Source organism: Somniosus microcephalus, unplaced genomic scaffold, assembly GCF_052327205.1.
Source record: "Somniosus microcephalus isolate GS21.2 unplaced genomic scaffold, FLI_Smic_1.0 unresolved_chr2, whole genome shotgun sequence".
NCBI classification, from domain to species: Eukaryota; Metazoa; Chordata; class Chondrichthyes; order Squaliformes; family Somniosidae; genus Somniosus; species Somniosus microcephalus.
The window spans coordinates 48,691,827-48,706,268 of NW_028225180.1; the positions used below are offsets into that span (position 1 = coordinate 48,691,827).

Below are 14,442 nucleotides of genomic sequence, written 5' to 3' on the forward strand. Positions count from 1 at the left end.
TGATGCAGCCTCTATTATATTGCTATTGAGGAGAATGCTACAGTGTGAACGATTGATGCATCCACTGTTACAGTACTAATCAGGAGAATGCCCCAGTGTGAACGATTGATGCATCCATTGTTATATTGCTATTGAGGAGAATGCTCCATTGTGAATGATTGTTGCAGCCACTGTTACATTGCTATGCGTGGTAATACTGCAGTTTGAACAACAACAAAAGCTTGCATTTACGTAGTGCCTTTAATGTAATAAAAGTTCCCAAGGCACTACACAGGAGAGTTATCAAACAACATTTAACACCGAGACACAGAAGGTGGTTTTAGCACCGGCGACCAAATTCTTGCTCAAATAGGGTGGTTTTAAGCAGCGTCTTCAAGGAGGAGAGGGAAGTCCAGAGGTAGAGTGACTGATGGAGCAAATTCCAAATCATATGTTCCAGACAATTTGAAGGCTTGGGAATCTGCAAGACGCCGGAATTGCATGAGAGTAGAGATCTCGGAGGGTTCTAACACTGGAGGAGGTTACAGAGATAAAGAGGGAGGAGACATTTAATAACAAGGATGATAATGTTAAACCGAGGCATTGCCATAACGGAAGCCATTGTATGTCAGCGAGCAGACGCCTGATGGGTGAATCGGTGAATGGAACTTGGTGCAAGTTAGGATACAGTCCGCTGAGTTCTGCATGAGTTCAAGTTGATACAGGTTGGAAGATGGAAGGCAGGCCAGGAGAACATTAGAATAGGCACGGATGCGGATTTGAGCATCGGCGGAGACGACCGAGGTTACAAAGGTGGAAGTAGGCATTCTCGGTGATGGAGCCGAATGTGATTGGAAGCTCATCTCAGCTTAAAATAGGCCGCCAAGTTTGAGAACGGTCTGCTTGAGCCTCAGGCAATGACCAGGAAGAGTGTGGCTATGGGATGCAGTTTGTGGCGGGGAGCAAAGACTGTGACTTCGGTCTTCCCAATATTTAGTTGGAACAAATTTTTGCTCATCCAGATTGATGCAGCCCCTGTTAATGTTCTGTTCATTTGAAAGTTACAGTTTGAATGATTGTTGCAGCCACTGTTAGTGCTGTTTATGTAAATGTTCCAGTTTGGGTTATTGATCAAATCGCTGTTGTTTATTTTGGTTCATTTGTGACATTTTCCCGCATTATTATTCAACACGTTGCGTCAATCGGCAATCTGCATGCATTCGTTGTTAGAGCCCCGCCATCTGCCTGTGGTCCAAACATTCCCATTCATCCTTAACTTCCTGTAACATGAATCATTCTGTGTCGGACATATTCCTCCATACATTGCAAAGCTGTGTTGTCCACTGCAGGATCAAACTTGTTGGCCCACAAAAGTTTCTATTGGACGATCCAGTGGAGATCTCCAGACCCATACACACAGAGCTGATGGCTGTACCTTCCTGTACAAGGCGGATACAAGTCTCTTTTCACAATATCACCAGCATCAAAAGACCACTTCACTGCCTGAGTAAGGACTCGTGCGTCACCCCTGTCGTGCCTGGGAGTGTATGGAATGGAGCCGGGCACCTCAGACATTCCCTACAGTGTTGCCCAGATGTGTTCATTGGGGCTGGAGGTATCCTCGGACCACTTGAAAAATGCCTGAATTTCCGGGTTCACAAATAAAATGCTCACAAATTCTCTTGTAACCAGAATGTATGCGCTCCCCACAAACATAGGGCTGCGTATCGGTGGGGGGCTCTTCACTTGATCTGTCCTGACCACACCCTCGCCGATATCATGATGAAATTTCCATCGTCCCTGAAAGTCAACACAATTAATTATCGTTTTTTATTGAACAAATTAATTCTCATTTTCTTGCCACACCACAATTAGCATCAGTAACATTAAACTTTCATTTTCTTAATGACTTTAAACTTTATCTACTTTTTTTGCTTGTGTAAATATTGCGTGGGAAATGTTGATACCTGGAGTGACTCAAAAGAGGAAGTGACATAGAAATGACGAGGCGGTGGCTAACTGCACTGCTACTAATGGCCTTTTGAAGGGCAATTAAGGGGACAATATATCACCAGATTGGCTCAGGTTCGATATTTAGAATTGGTCCAGTCACCGCAAGCATAGCCTTTAGACATGTGACAAAAACTAAGCCAATCAACAATCGCACCTGAAATGAAACTATGCCGCAAACGAGACTCCAGGATGGTGTGTTGCCTCCCTGGTGCAAGGGTCAAGGAAGTCTCAGAGAGGCTGCAGAACAGTTTGGAAGGGGAGGGTGAACAGCCAGTTGTCGTGGTGCATATAGGTAACAACGATATAGGTAAAAACCGGGATGAGGTCCTAAAAGCTAAATATAGGGAGTTAGGAGGTAAATTAAAAAATAGGTCCTCAAAGATAGTAATCTCAAGATAGCTACCAGTGCCACGTGCTAGTCAGAGTAGAAATAGAAGGATATTTCAGCTGAACAGTTGGCTAGAGGAATGGTGCAAGGAGGAGGGATTCAAATTCCTGGGACATTGGAAACGGTTCTGGCGGAGGTGGGACCAGTACAAAACGGACGGTTTGCACCTGGGCAGGGCCAGGAACGATGTCCTAGGGGGTGTCTTTGCTAATGCTGTGGGGGAGGGTTCAAACTAAAATGGCAGGGGATTGGGAACCTGAGCGGGGAAACAGAAGAAAGGGAGACAAGGATAAAAGCAAAAGACAGGAAGCAGAAAAACAAAAGAGACAGGCAGATAAATCAAGGGTTTAAATCAAACATGGCCACAATAAGTAATAATTCTAAAAGATCTAAGAGCGTTAGAAAAACAAGCCTGAAGGCTTTGTGTCTTAATGCGAGGATCATTCATAATAAGGTGGATGAATTAGCTGTGCAAATAGAGGTAAACGAATATGATATGATTGAGATTATGGATACATGGCTCCAGGGTGGCCAAGGCTGGGAACTCAACATCCAGGTGTGTTCAATATTCAGGAAAGATAGGCATAATGGAAAAGGACTTGGGGTAGCATTGCTGGTTAAAGAGGGGATTAAAACAATGGAAAGGAAGGATTTTAGCTCTGATGATGTGGAATCTTTATGGGTAGAACTGAGAAGTACCAAGGGGCAGAAAACGTTAGTGGGTGTGGTATATAGAGTTCCAAACAGTAATGCGGAGATCGGGGATGGCAGTAAATGGGAAATTAGAGAAGCATGCAATAAGGGCGCAGCAGTTATCATGAGTGAATTTAATCTACATATAGATTGGGCGAACAAAATTAGCAACAATACTGTGGAAGAGGAATTCCTGGAGTGTATATGGGATGCTTTCCTGGACCAATATGTCGAGGAACGAACTAGAGATCAGGCCATCTTAGACTGGGTATTATGTAATGAGAAAGGATTAATTAGCAATCTTGTTGTGCGATTCCCCTTGGGTCAGAGGGATCATAAAATAATAGAATTCTTCATTAAGATGGAGACTGAAATAGTTGACTCAGAGACTAGGGTCCTGAATTTAAATAAAGAAGACTACGATGGTATGAGGTTTGAGTTGGGCAGGATTGATTGGGGAATGTCACTCAAAGGGTTGACGGTGGATGGGCAATGGCAAACATTCAAAGATCGCATGGATGAACGACAGAATTTGTTCATCTCAGTTTGGCATAAAAATAAAACAAAAAAGGTGACTCAACCGTGGCTAACAAGGGAAATTGGGGATAGCATAAGATCCAAGGAGAGGAAATATAAATTGGCCAGAAAAAGCCGTAAACCTGAGAATTCGGAGCAGTTTAGAATCCAACAAAGGAGGACAAAGGGTTTAATTAAGATGGGGACAACAGAGTATGAGAGTAAACTTGCAGGGAACATAAAAACTGACTGTAAAAGCTTTTATAGATATGTGAAGAGAAAAAGATTGGTGAAGTCAAGCGTAGGACCCTTGCAGTCAGAATCAGGGGAATTTATAATGGGGAACAAAGAAATGGCAGTCCAATTAAATACGTACATTGTTTCTGTCTTCACAAAGGAGGACACAGATAATCTCCCAAAGATGTCGGGGAACATAGGGTCGAATGAAAGGGAGGAACTGATAGAAATCAGTATTTGTAGGGAAATGGTGTTAGGGAAATTGATGGGACTGAAGGCCGATAAATCCCCAGGGCCTGATAATCTACATTCTAGGGTACTTAAGGTAGTGGCCCTAGAAATAGTAGATGCATTGCTAGTCATCTTCCAAAATTCGATAGGCTCTGGAACAGTACCCATGGATTAGCGGGTAGCTAATGTTAACCCACTTTTCAAAAAGGGTGGAAGAGAGAAAACGGGGAATAACAGACCGGTAAACCTGACATTGGTAGTGGGGAAAATGTTAGAGTCCATTATAAAGGATGTACTAGCAGAGAACTTGGAAAAAAGTGACCGGAGTAGACAAAGTCAACATGGATTTACAAAAGGGAAACCGTGCTTCACTAATCTACTGGAATGTTTGCAGGATGTAACTGGTAAAATAGATAAGGGAGAACCAGTGGAAGTGGTGTATTTGGATTTTCAAAAGGCTTTCGATAAGGTCCCGCATAAGAGATTAGCGTGTAAAATTAAGGCACATGGGATTGGGGGCAAGGTATTGACTTGGATAGAGAACTGGTTGGCAGACAGAAAGCAAAGAGTTGGAATAAAAAGGTCTATTTCTGAGTGGCAAGCAGTGACTAGTGGGGTACCACAGGGGTCGGTCCTTGGAACCCAGCTATTCACAATATATATTAATGATCTGGACGAGGGAACTAGATGTAATATCTCCAAGTTTGCAGACGACACAAAGCTAGGTGGGCGTGTGTGCTGTGAGGAGGATGCCGAGAAACTCCAGTATGATTTGGAAAGGTTGGGTGATTGGGCAGAAGCATGGCAGATGCAATATAATGTGGATAAATGCAAGGTTATCCACTTTGGTGTCAAAAACAGGACGGCAGATTATTATCTGAATGGCAATAGATTGGGAGAAGGGGAAGTGCAACGAGACCTGGGTGTCCTTGTGCACCAGTCGCTGAAAGCAATCATGCAGGTGCAGCAGTCAGTTAAGAAGGCAAATGGAATGTTGGCCTTCGTAGCGAGAGGGTTTGAATACAGGAACAAGGATGTCTTGCTGCAGATTTACAGGGCCTTCGTGAGACCACAGCTTGAGTATTGTGTGCAGTTTTGCTCGTCTTATCTGAGGAAGGATGTTCTTGCCATGGAGGGAGTGCAGCGCAGATTCAGCAGGCTGATACCTGGGATGGCAGGAATGATGTATGAGTAAAGATTGAGACGATTGGGCTTGTACTCGCTGGAGTTTAGAAGAATGAGAGGAGATCTCATCGAAACTTATAAAATTCTAACAGGACTAGACAGGCTAGATGCTGGAAGGCTGTTCCCGATGGTCGGGGAGTCCAGAACCAGGGGTCACAGTCTAAGGATAAGGTGTAAGCCATTTATGACAGAGATGTGGAGGAATTTCTTCACCCAGAGAGTGGTGAACCTGTGGAATTCTCTGCCAAAGAAGGCAATAGAGGCCAATCAATTAAATATATTCAAGAAGGAGTTGGATATATTTCTTAAGGCTAAAGGGATCAAGGGATATGGGCCTAGAAATTCAGTATAGCCACTTTTGGGGCGGTAAAGTCGGGCGGGCGCTAAAGTTTGCGCCCGCCGGAAAGTGGAGGCCACTTCGCCGATATTCAGTAGCTTTGGCCAAGGAGTTTGGGCGAGCACTAAAACTGGCGTTGCACCCCTCTCTTTAGGCGCTAAGCTGGCGGTGCAGAGTGATACCGCCGAGGCCGGGCGCAGCGCAGGTGCGGTCATGTTTTGATTGACAGCAGACAACCTGATGCCGGCCAGCTCTTAAAGGGGGAAGGGTCGACTTGGTCTGCTGCCACGCCCTGGATACTGCAGCCCTCCAGCTAGGCCTAAACACTGCTGCTGGAGAGAAATAGCGCCAGCAACGATGCAGAGGGCCCGTGAGCGAGCGCAGCGCTTCTCTGCCCATGATTTGAGGGTGCTGCTTAGGGGTTTGGAGAAGAGAAGAGATATCTTGTGCCCGGACAGTGGCAAGAAGGCTCCCAAGAGGCTGTACAGGAGAGCCTGGAGGGAAATCGCCCAGAGGGTCACAGCCAACAGCGATGTCCCCAGGACTGCTGACCAATGCCGGAAGAAGTTTAACGACCTCACTCAGTTGGTCAGGGTGAGTACCCTTTCCAGTGTCCTCCTCATCCTTGCATGTGCACCTCAAATTATGGGCAAAGGGACCTCAAAGGCCTAATGGCCAGCCCTCCTCCAGCAGCTATGGCACTGGCATGCTCATCAATAGCACTTTCTGCACTTTACACACTGGCCAAGCTATTCGACCATGGGAGGCAGTGCACACACCAACAGGGCACCACACTGGCCAAGCTATTCCACCATGGGAGGCAATGCACACACCAACAGGGCACCACACTGTACTTAGAGGCCGTCCTTTCTCTTGCAGGCCAAGCTGGCGCAGAATCTGAAGAGCCGGACTGTCACCGGGGGAGGCCGTTCCCAGTTCCAGGAGCTCAGTGACCTGGGGGAGCGCATGGCTCGACTCATGCGTGCCCAGGTGATTGGCCCCGTTGCTATTGGAGATGCCGACCCTGTGCTGGGCCCCAATGGTAAGGACATGACCGTTTGGACCTCTCTCGGTCCCCTTGCGCTTCAGATCTACATCCTTTGCCACTGTCCCACCAATGCGCATAATGCCACCACTCATGCCTCCCTCGCTGACGCCCTGACCTCACTCTAAAGCTACTCTTGTGCCTTCCTGCTTTCTGCTGGTGTGGAGGAGGTCCCTGAAGTGGCGAGTGTCAGTCCCTCGGAAGAGGAGGACGACGAGGAGCAAGAGGAAGGCGGCACATCGGGGGAACCCTCATCCGCGCCAGGGGATGGCAATGGAGGGGACACGTCTTGCCTGGAGGAGAGCCAGGGGGAAGTGTTGCAGGGGGGTGTAGCTCCTGTGCCCAGTGGCGTCCAGCCACGTGGGAAGGGTCGGCCAGCATGGCTGCCTTCTCCCCAGAGCGGGGAAGTGTTGCAGGGGAGGGCAGTTGCTACGCCCAGTGGCGTCCAGCCACGCGGGAAGAGTCGGCCACCTCGGCGGCCTTCTCCCCAGAGGGAGAGTCCGGCCTCCAGTCCGGAGACGGTCCTCGCCCAGGAGGTGCGCCTCCTTGATCAAATGTCCGCAGACTCGGAGCATCGCCACACCGAGTTCATGGGGGTTGTGGCACAGTTGCCTCAGGCTATTGAGTCCCTGGCTCATAGTGTGGCTAATTTCGGGGACTCACAGGCCAGGGGTTTCGAACAACTCGTGGCAGCACAGGCCAGGGGTGTTGAACAATTCGGGGCATCACAGGACGCGAGCCGGGCAGAATTCAAGGCATCACAGGCCGCGAGTCGAGAGTTCATGAGTGGTGCCGTGCAGACACTGGCTGGTCTGATGCGGGCACAGTCCAGGGCAGTACGGGCACTTACTTCTGCCACATTCGCTGTGTCACGGACGCATCGCCAGGGCACCCGCCGCGCTGCTGCAGCACAGCGGTCTGTCCTTCACCAGATTGCTGCGCTTGCTGCAGTGCCAGCCCGGCCGACTGCCAGTGTCTCTGGCGACCAGCGAGCGCCTGGCATCAGCCAGCTTGCCCCCATTGCTCCAGCCGCCACTGCCACACCCCCAGCAAAGCTGCGACGAGCTGCTGGAAAGACTGAGGCTGGCCAGCCACAGCTGCAGCAGTCAGCAGCCGGCCCCTCCAGGGCCGGACCTCGTCTAGGCCGACCCCCAAGGGCATCTGCCGTCACGCATTGTGCCCCTCAGGAGCCTTCCCACAGCCTTGCAACACCCACAGGGCACAGGTTGAGGCAGAGCAGCAAGTCGGCCAGGGGCCGGAGAAGCCTGCACAAGGACTCGCCCTCTCGGCGCACAAAGTAGAGTGTGTTGCCAAATGTTTTTTTATATGGGGGTGTTTGTGTTCTCTATGGGGGGGGTTTATTTTGGTAAGGCCGAAGATGAAGGCAAATGTTTTTTCATATGAGGGTGTTTGTGTTCTCTATGGGGGGGGTTTATTTTGGTAAGGCCGAAGATGAAGGCCAATTGGATGGACAAGTTTTGTTATTCCTCCCCAGGTTGTGGGAGTGAGATATGTTTTTGACTGATTTTTGGGGGTCGTGTCTGTTTTTGTGTTTCATGTGGGAAGGGCCCTGAGTTTGTTAAATAAAGCTTTTTATTTATTCAGCTTGTCCATGTGTGATGTTTCAAGTGGTTGTTGCGTTAACCGGCTGAGGGCTAGCGGAGTGGCTGCATTCAGGTGCGTTCATTGCCACAAGCCATTCCCTGCCAGGGGGCCTAGAAGTGTCGTTCAATAAGCCGCCGACGGACGGCCCTTGGACCTTGTGGCTCCCTCCTGGGCTGGTACTCCTCCTCCTTCTCCTCCTCCTCATGGTCCTCCTGCTCGTCCTCCTGAGGTGGTGGTCCAACGTGAGGTGGCAGTGCCTGAGTCCTGCGGATAGCCAGGTTGTGCAGCATGCAGCAAACGACGACGAACTGGGAGACTCTATCCGGCGAATACTGCAGAGAGCCGCCGGAATGATCCAGGCAGTGGAATCATTGCTTGAGGACACCAATCGTTTGCTCTATGATGTTCCTTGTGGCTTGATGGCTTTCGTTGTATGCCTCCTCAGCAGGGGTCCTGGGCGCGCGCAGCGGGGTCATGAGCCATGTACACAAAGGGTAGCCCTTGTCCCCGATAAGCCATCCTCTTGGGGGAGGCTGTGCCTGGAACATGTCAGCCACAGTAGTCTGGCGCAGGATAAATGCATCGTGGCTGCTTCCTGGAAAGCGGGCATTGACAGCTAGGATGCGCTGCCTGTGGTCACACACCAGCTGTACATTGAGGGAATGGTAGCCCTTCCGGTTGCGGTAATCCTCGGCATTGTCGATAGGTGCCCGCATAGCCACATGCGTGCAGTCAATGGCGCCCTGCACCATGGGGAAGTCGGCGATCCTCGCAAATCCGACTGCACGCTGCTCCTGCCTCTCTAGGGTCATGGGGAAGGAAATGAATTGGTGTCTCCTTGCGAAAAGAGCAGCGGTGACCTGCTGGATGCAGTGATGCACGGTGAACTGGGAGATGTTCGCTATGTCCCCAGCAGTGGCTTGGAAGGAGCCGCTTGCATAAAAGTTCAGAGCCACCGTGACCTTCACTTCCACCAGCAGAGACGTCCTGCACATCAGCTGTGGACGCAGATCTCTGTGAAGCAGCTGGCAGATCTCTGCAACCACCTCCCTTCTGAAGCGCAGCCTCTTAACACAATGCGCGGCAGTCATGGTGAGATAGGACACCTGCTGCCGGTATTCCCTGAGTGGGTAAGGCCTACATTGCCGACGCCTGATGGCCCCTCTGCGTCCAGGCATGGCTGCCCCTTTCACACAGCGTCTGTGAGCTCTTTGCACATAATGCTGGAACTGAGGGTTGCAACCCCATGCAGCCCCCATAATATACTTGCAAACAGTGAAATCACAATGAGTCAAATTTCCAAGCTCTGGCCAGAAGCCAAAAATACCTCTCCTATGTTGTCCCAAATCAGTAAGGTCTGTTCCTTGGTCTCTGTCCAGAAATCCAAAGCACTAAAGCCATTGCAGGAAAATGGCTGGCCTTTATAGTTCAGTGTAAGTGCCCTTTAATTAGCGCTCCCCGAGGCCCGCAGGGCCTCTGCTGCGTTCCACTTCACAGTTCTTAACAGCACCACACCCACATTGGGCGGACGACACTGAAGTTCCGGTTTGGGGCGCACAAACAGCGTTGCACGACGAAATGACATCATAAGCTGCGCGCGCAGCTGAGCGCGCGCAAACACTTTGCGCCGGCGCTAACTGTCAACTGAAGTTGGGCGTAGGCGCAGATTGGTCTGCGCCCAGCGCTAAGTGCCTAGCGCTCGAAATCTACCCCTTATGGCGCTAATGGCTGGCAAACGCAACTGAATTTCTAGGCCATGGAGAGAATGCTGGAACAGGGTACTGAATTTGGATGATCAGCCATGATCTCATTGAATGGCGGAGCAGGCTCGAGGGGCCGAATGACCTACTCCTGCACCTATCTTCTATGTTTCTATGTCAGGGTTTTGAAAACAATGTAGGAAGCAGCAAATGTTCATCTGCCACAACTTCAGTTGCCCGGGAAGAGAGCCCAATACAGTAAGCATGATGTCATCCTTCTATTCTCGTGGCCATACGAAGTGATTTTAAACACATGTTGTCGGGCTTGAGGAAATCTACCTGGAAATTCAGATTAGCCCTTGACTGTCCAATGCAGTGAAGCGGGAGAAGTGAGACCACCTGCAGGGATAGGTTTAATTCTTTAGCCTCACGAGATGTGTAGTGTCACTGCAGTCGGATGATGAGCATGTTTCTATCATCCAATTCTTCAAATATCTATTCAGTTACTTTACTTCATTTAACCTCAGCCACTCCGTCCAGGTTGGTGCAGCCCACGTGGTCACCACACTCTGTGCTTAACAAAGTAAATGTATTGAGGAGAACGCTACTGATCTACAAACATAGAGGACATTGATCAGGGAGCGATAACTATTCTAGTGCGAGTATACTGGATGGAAACAAAACTGGATGCAGTGAGTTAATGAGCGAGTGGGAGGTAGGGACGGAGGGAGGGTCTTGGGAGAGTTGGCTGGATGGATGAATAGATAATGAATGGATGGGCGGATGGATGGCGAGATAGTTGGGTGAATGGATGTGTGTCTGGATTGATTGGTGGATGGGTGGAAGGATCGATGGATGGACGGATGGAGGGATGGAGGGATGGAGGGATGGATGGATGGATGGATAGATGGATGGAGGGATGGATGGATGTATGGATGGATGGATTGATGGATGGAGGGATGGATGGATGGATGGATGGATGGATGGATGGATGGATGGATGGATGGAGGGATGGATGGATGTATGGATGGATGGATGGGTGGAAGAATGGATGGATGGATGGATGGATGAGCGGAGGCATGGATGGATGGATGGATGGATGGATGGATGGATGGCTGGAGAGGGAGGGATGGATGGATGGATGGATGGATGGATTGATGGATGGAAGGAGGGATGGATGGTTTGATGGAGGGATGGATGTATGTATGTATGTATGGATGGATGGATGGATGGAAGAATGGATGGATGGATGGATGGATGGAAAACCGGGATGAATGGATGGGCACCCGACATGAAGTTGGACCATTTACCTGCTTGTATTCCGGTGGAGGGTCCGACTCTATAACATTTGAGCTGTTCATGGCCATGAGACTGTTGACTATCTCCCGGTTGCTTTTTATTGGATAGTCTTTTCCACAAACATTGATGAGGTATCTCCACGGGACAGAGCTCCGCAGCAGCTCTTCCATGCAATTCAGATCAGCCTGATCTCTCGTCCATGCGACGAACACCACCGTCTCCGATTTTCTGACTTCAAAGACATTAGTGAAACAGGAAGCGATGGCCTGGACCTCCGAGTGGAACAGGAAGTGATGGCCTGGACCGCCGAGTGAAAAGGATTTGGAGATTTCCTGTCCACGTGGACACAGTAAACGTTCTGAGGAGCGTAAATGCCTCCCAGGAGCCTCTCAAACATCTCGATATTTTCATTGACCACCATAGAATAGGCCAGAGGGAACTCGTGTTCCTCAGCAGTTAAGGGGAAGGTGATGTATTGACAGTTTTTCACAAAAGAATCGAAGTCTCGGGTCATTGTTAAATAATCGATTTCAGTGAAGGCCTTATATTTGTTTGCGATTGTGATCGATTTCAAAAGCGCATTTTCAACGGCTTCCAATTCACCCCTGATTATCTTCCATCAACTCGAGTTCTTCTCTGACAGATCGCGGAATTCAAATCGCGCATCGTAAACAATTTTCGTTTAACAGGTTTTAAATTATTTATGAATGTGTTTCCACTCCAGCCAAAATATCCATAAATATAAATCACAGAGAGTCCATACAGGATCGAGCTCACTACCACCCACCTAGCACGACACTGAGCCAACATCCTCATTGCTCTTCCACCGGTATTTGAAATGTAGCAATGTAATCTAATTTCCAGATTTAATCATATGTAAGAATATAAATAGAGGGATTATGCGCTTGAATGGCGGGCATTCTGTTCACGCAATATGGGCAAATTGGGAAACGAATTTTCAGGCACTGATGACTTGAAATCGGATACTCTGGGCTGAACACAGCAAGTGTGATTTCATCGGGGTTCAGCCGGCTATCCTGTTCGACAGGTCCCATCTGTTCCTGTTGTCTTGTCCTACCTTGTCGTCAGTAGTTTTCGGTCAGACTTTACACCTCCCCTCACTTTCACTCTCTCTGCTTTAGTGCCTCGATGGCCCTCAGTTTCTCCGCGCAGAGATTCGATCTTTGCTTCACAAAGGTCCTTGAAACAGGTTTCTCTGTCATGTGACTGGCATCACTTGGTTTACAGATTCCAAGTTCCATATTTCCTTACATAACTTCCGCCTGTTGGTCAAATGTTCCTCAAAGAAGGCAGGAGAAGGCTGGGGGTGAATCTTCTGAAAGATTGAAGATCCTATCAGATAAGGCTGAGAGAAGCAACAATATGTTAATAGAATATAGAAGAAAGGCGCATAGCTTCAAACAGGGGCGAGACAATAAAGAAAACATAGAATTTATATAGCACCTTTTGCGAAATTAACACGCCCCAAATGCTTTAAAGTCAATTAATTACTTCCTAAGGGTGGACATTGTAGTAATGCATGAAAGGCAGCTGTATTCAGTACTGCCCCCACAGTACCCCAGTGCTCTCTCACTACGGCACCTCCAACTGTGCAGCGCTACTTCAGTACTGACTCTTCAAAAGTACTGCACTCCATCAGCACTACACCTCCGACAGAGTAGCAATCCCTCAGTACTGCCCATCAGACAGAGCAGCAATCCCTCTGCAATACCCCTCCCACAGTGCAGAACTCCCACAGTGCCATTCCTCTGAAAGTGCAGTACACTATCAGTGCTGCAACTCCGAAAATGCAACACTCCCTCAGGACTGCCCATCAGACAGTGCAGCACTCCCTCAGTATGAACACTCCAAACGTACTGCACTCCCACAGCCCTGACATTCCCACGGTGCATCGCTCTCTCAGTGCTAGCACTTCCACAGTGCAGCCCTCCCTCAGTACTCGCCTTCCTAATGTGGCACAATTCCAGAGTTCTGACCCACCGACAGTGCAGAACTTCCTCAGTACTGCGACTCCGACAATGCAGGGCACCCTCAATACTGCTGCTCTGACAGTGCATTGTTATCTCAGTACTGCCACGCCGACAATGCAGCACTCCCGCAGTACTGCTGCTCGGACAGTGCAGCTCACCCTCAGAACTGACACTATGACAGTGCAGCGCACCCTCAGTACAGGCACTCCGAGAGAACAGCGCTCCCTCAGTTCTGCCACTCTGACAAAGCAGTGTTCCCGCAGTACTGCCGCTCTGACAATGCAGCACTCCCTCAGTACTGCCTCTCCGACAGTGCAGCTCTCCCTCAGAACTGACACTATGACAGCGCAGCACACCTTCAGTACTGGCACTCTGAGAGGACAGCGCACCTTCAGTACTGCTGCTCTGAAAAAGCAGCACTCACTCAGTACTGCTGCCTGGCAGTGCAGCGCACCACCAGTACTGACATTCCGACTGTGCAGCACATCCTCAGTACTGACAATCCAAGAGGACAGCACACATTCAGTACTGCAGCTCCAATAATGCAGCGCTCCCGCAATACTGCCCCTCTGACTATGCAGCAATCCCGCAGTACTGCACCTCTGACAAAGGAGCACTCCCACAGTACTGCTGCCCTGACAGTGCAGTGCACCTTCAGTACTGACACACTGAGAGGACAGCACACATTCAGTGCTGCCCTATGTCAGCCCTGCAAAGATAACCCCACTATTTAAAAAAGGAGGAAAAGAAAAAACGGGTAAGTCAAGGCCAGTTAGCTTAACATCAATTGTAGACACAATGTTTGACTCTCTTATTAGGGACCTGGTAACAAGGCACTTAGAAAATCGCAATATAATTAGGCAGAGTCAACATGGTTGAATGAAAGGGAAATCGTGTTTAACAAATCTGTTTGACTTTTTTGAAAATGTAACAAGTAGGATAGTTAAAGGCGAACCATTGGATGTGGTGTATTTAGATTTTCAAAAAAGCATTCAATAAGTTGATACACAATTGGTTATTACACAAAATTAGGACTCATGGAATTGTTGGTAATATATTAGCATGGACGAGAATTGGTTAATGGACAGAAAACAGAGAGTAGGAATAAATGGGACTTTTTTTTGGTTTGGCAGACTGTAACTAGTGGCGTTCCGCAAGGCTCAGTGTTTGGGCCACAGATATTTACAGTCTGTATCAATGACTTAGATGAAGGGACTGAGTGT

The 14,442-nt window shown here is 48.9% G+C and overlaps 1 pseudogene; it reads right to left on the reverse strand.

Moving 5' to 3' along the window:
• Window positions 1-272: 272 nt before the first annotated feature.
• Window positions 273-12,592, reverse strand: LOC147092609 (beta-1,3-galactosyl-O-glycosyl-glycoprotein beta-1,6-N-acetylglucosaminyltransferase 3-like; annotated as a pseudogene).
• Window positions 12,593-14,442: the final 1,850 nt, after the last annotated feature.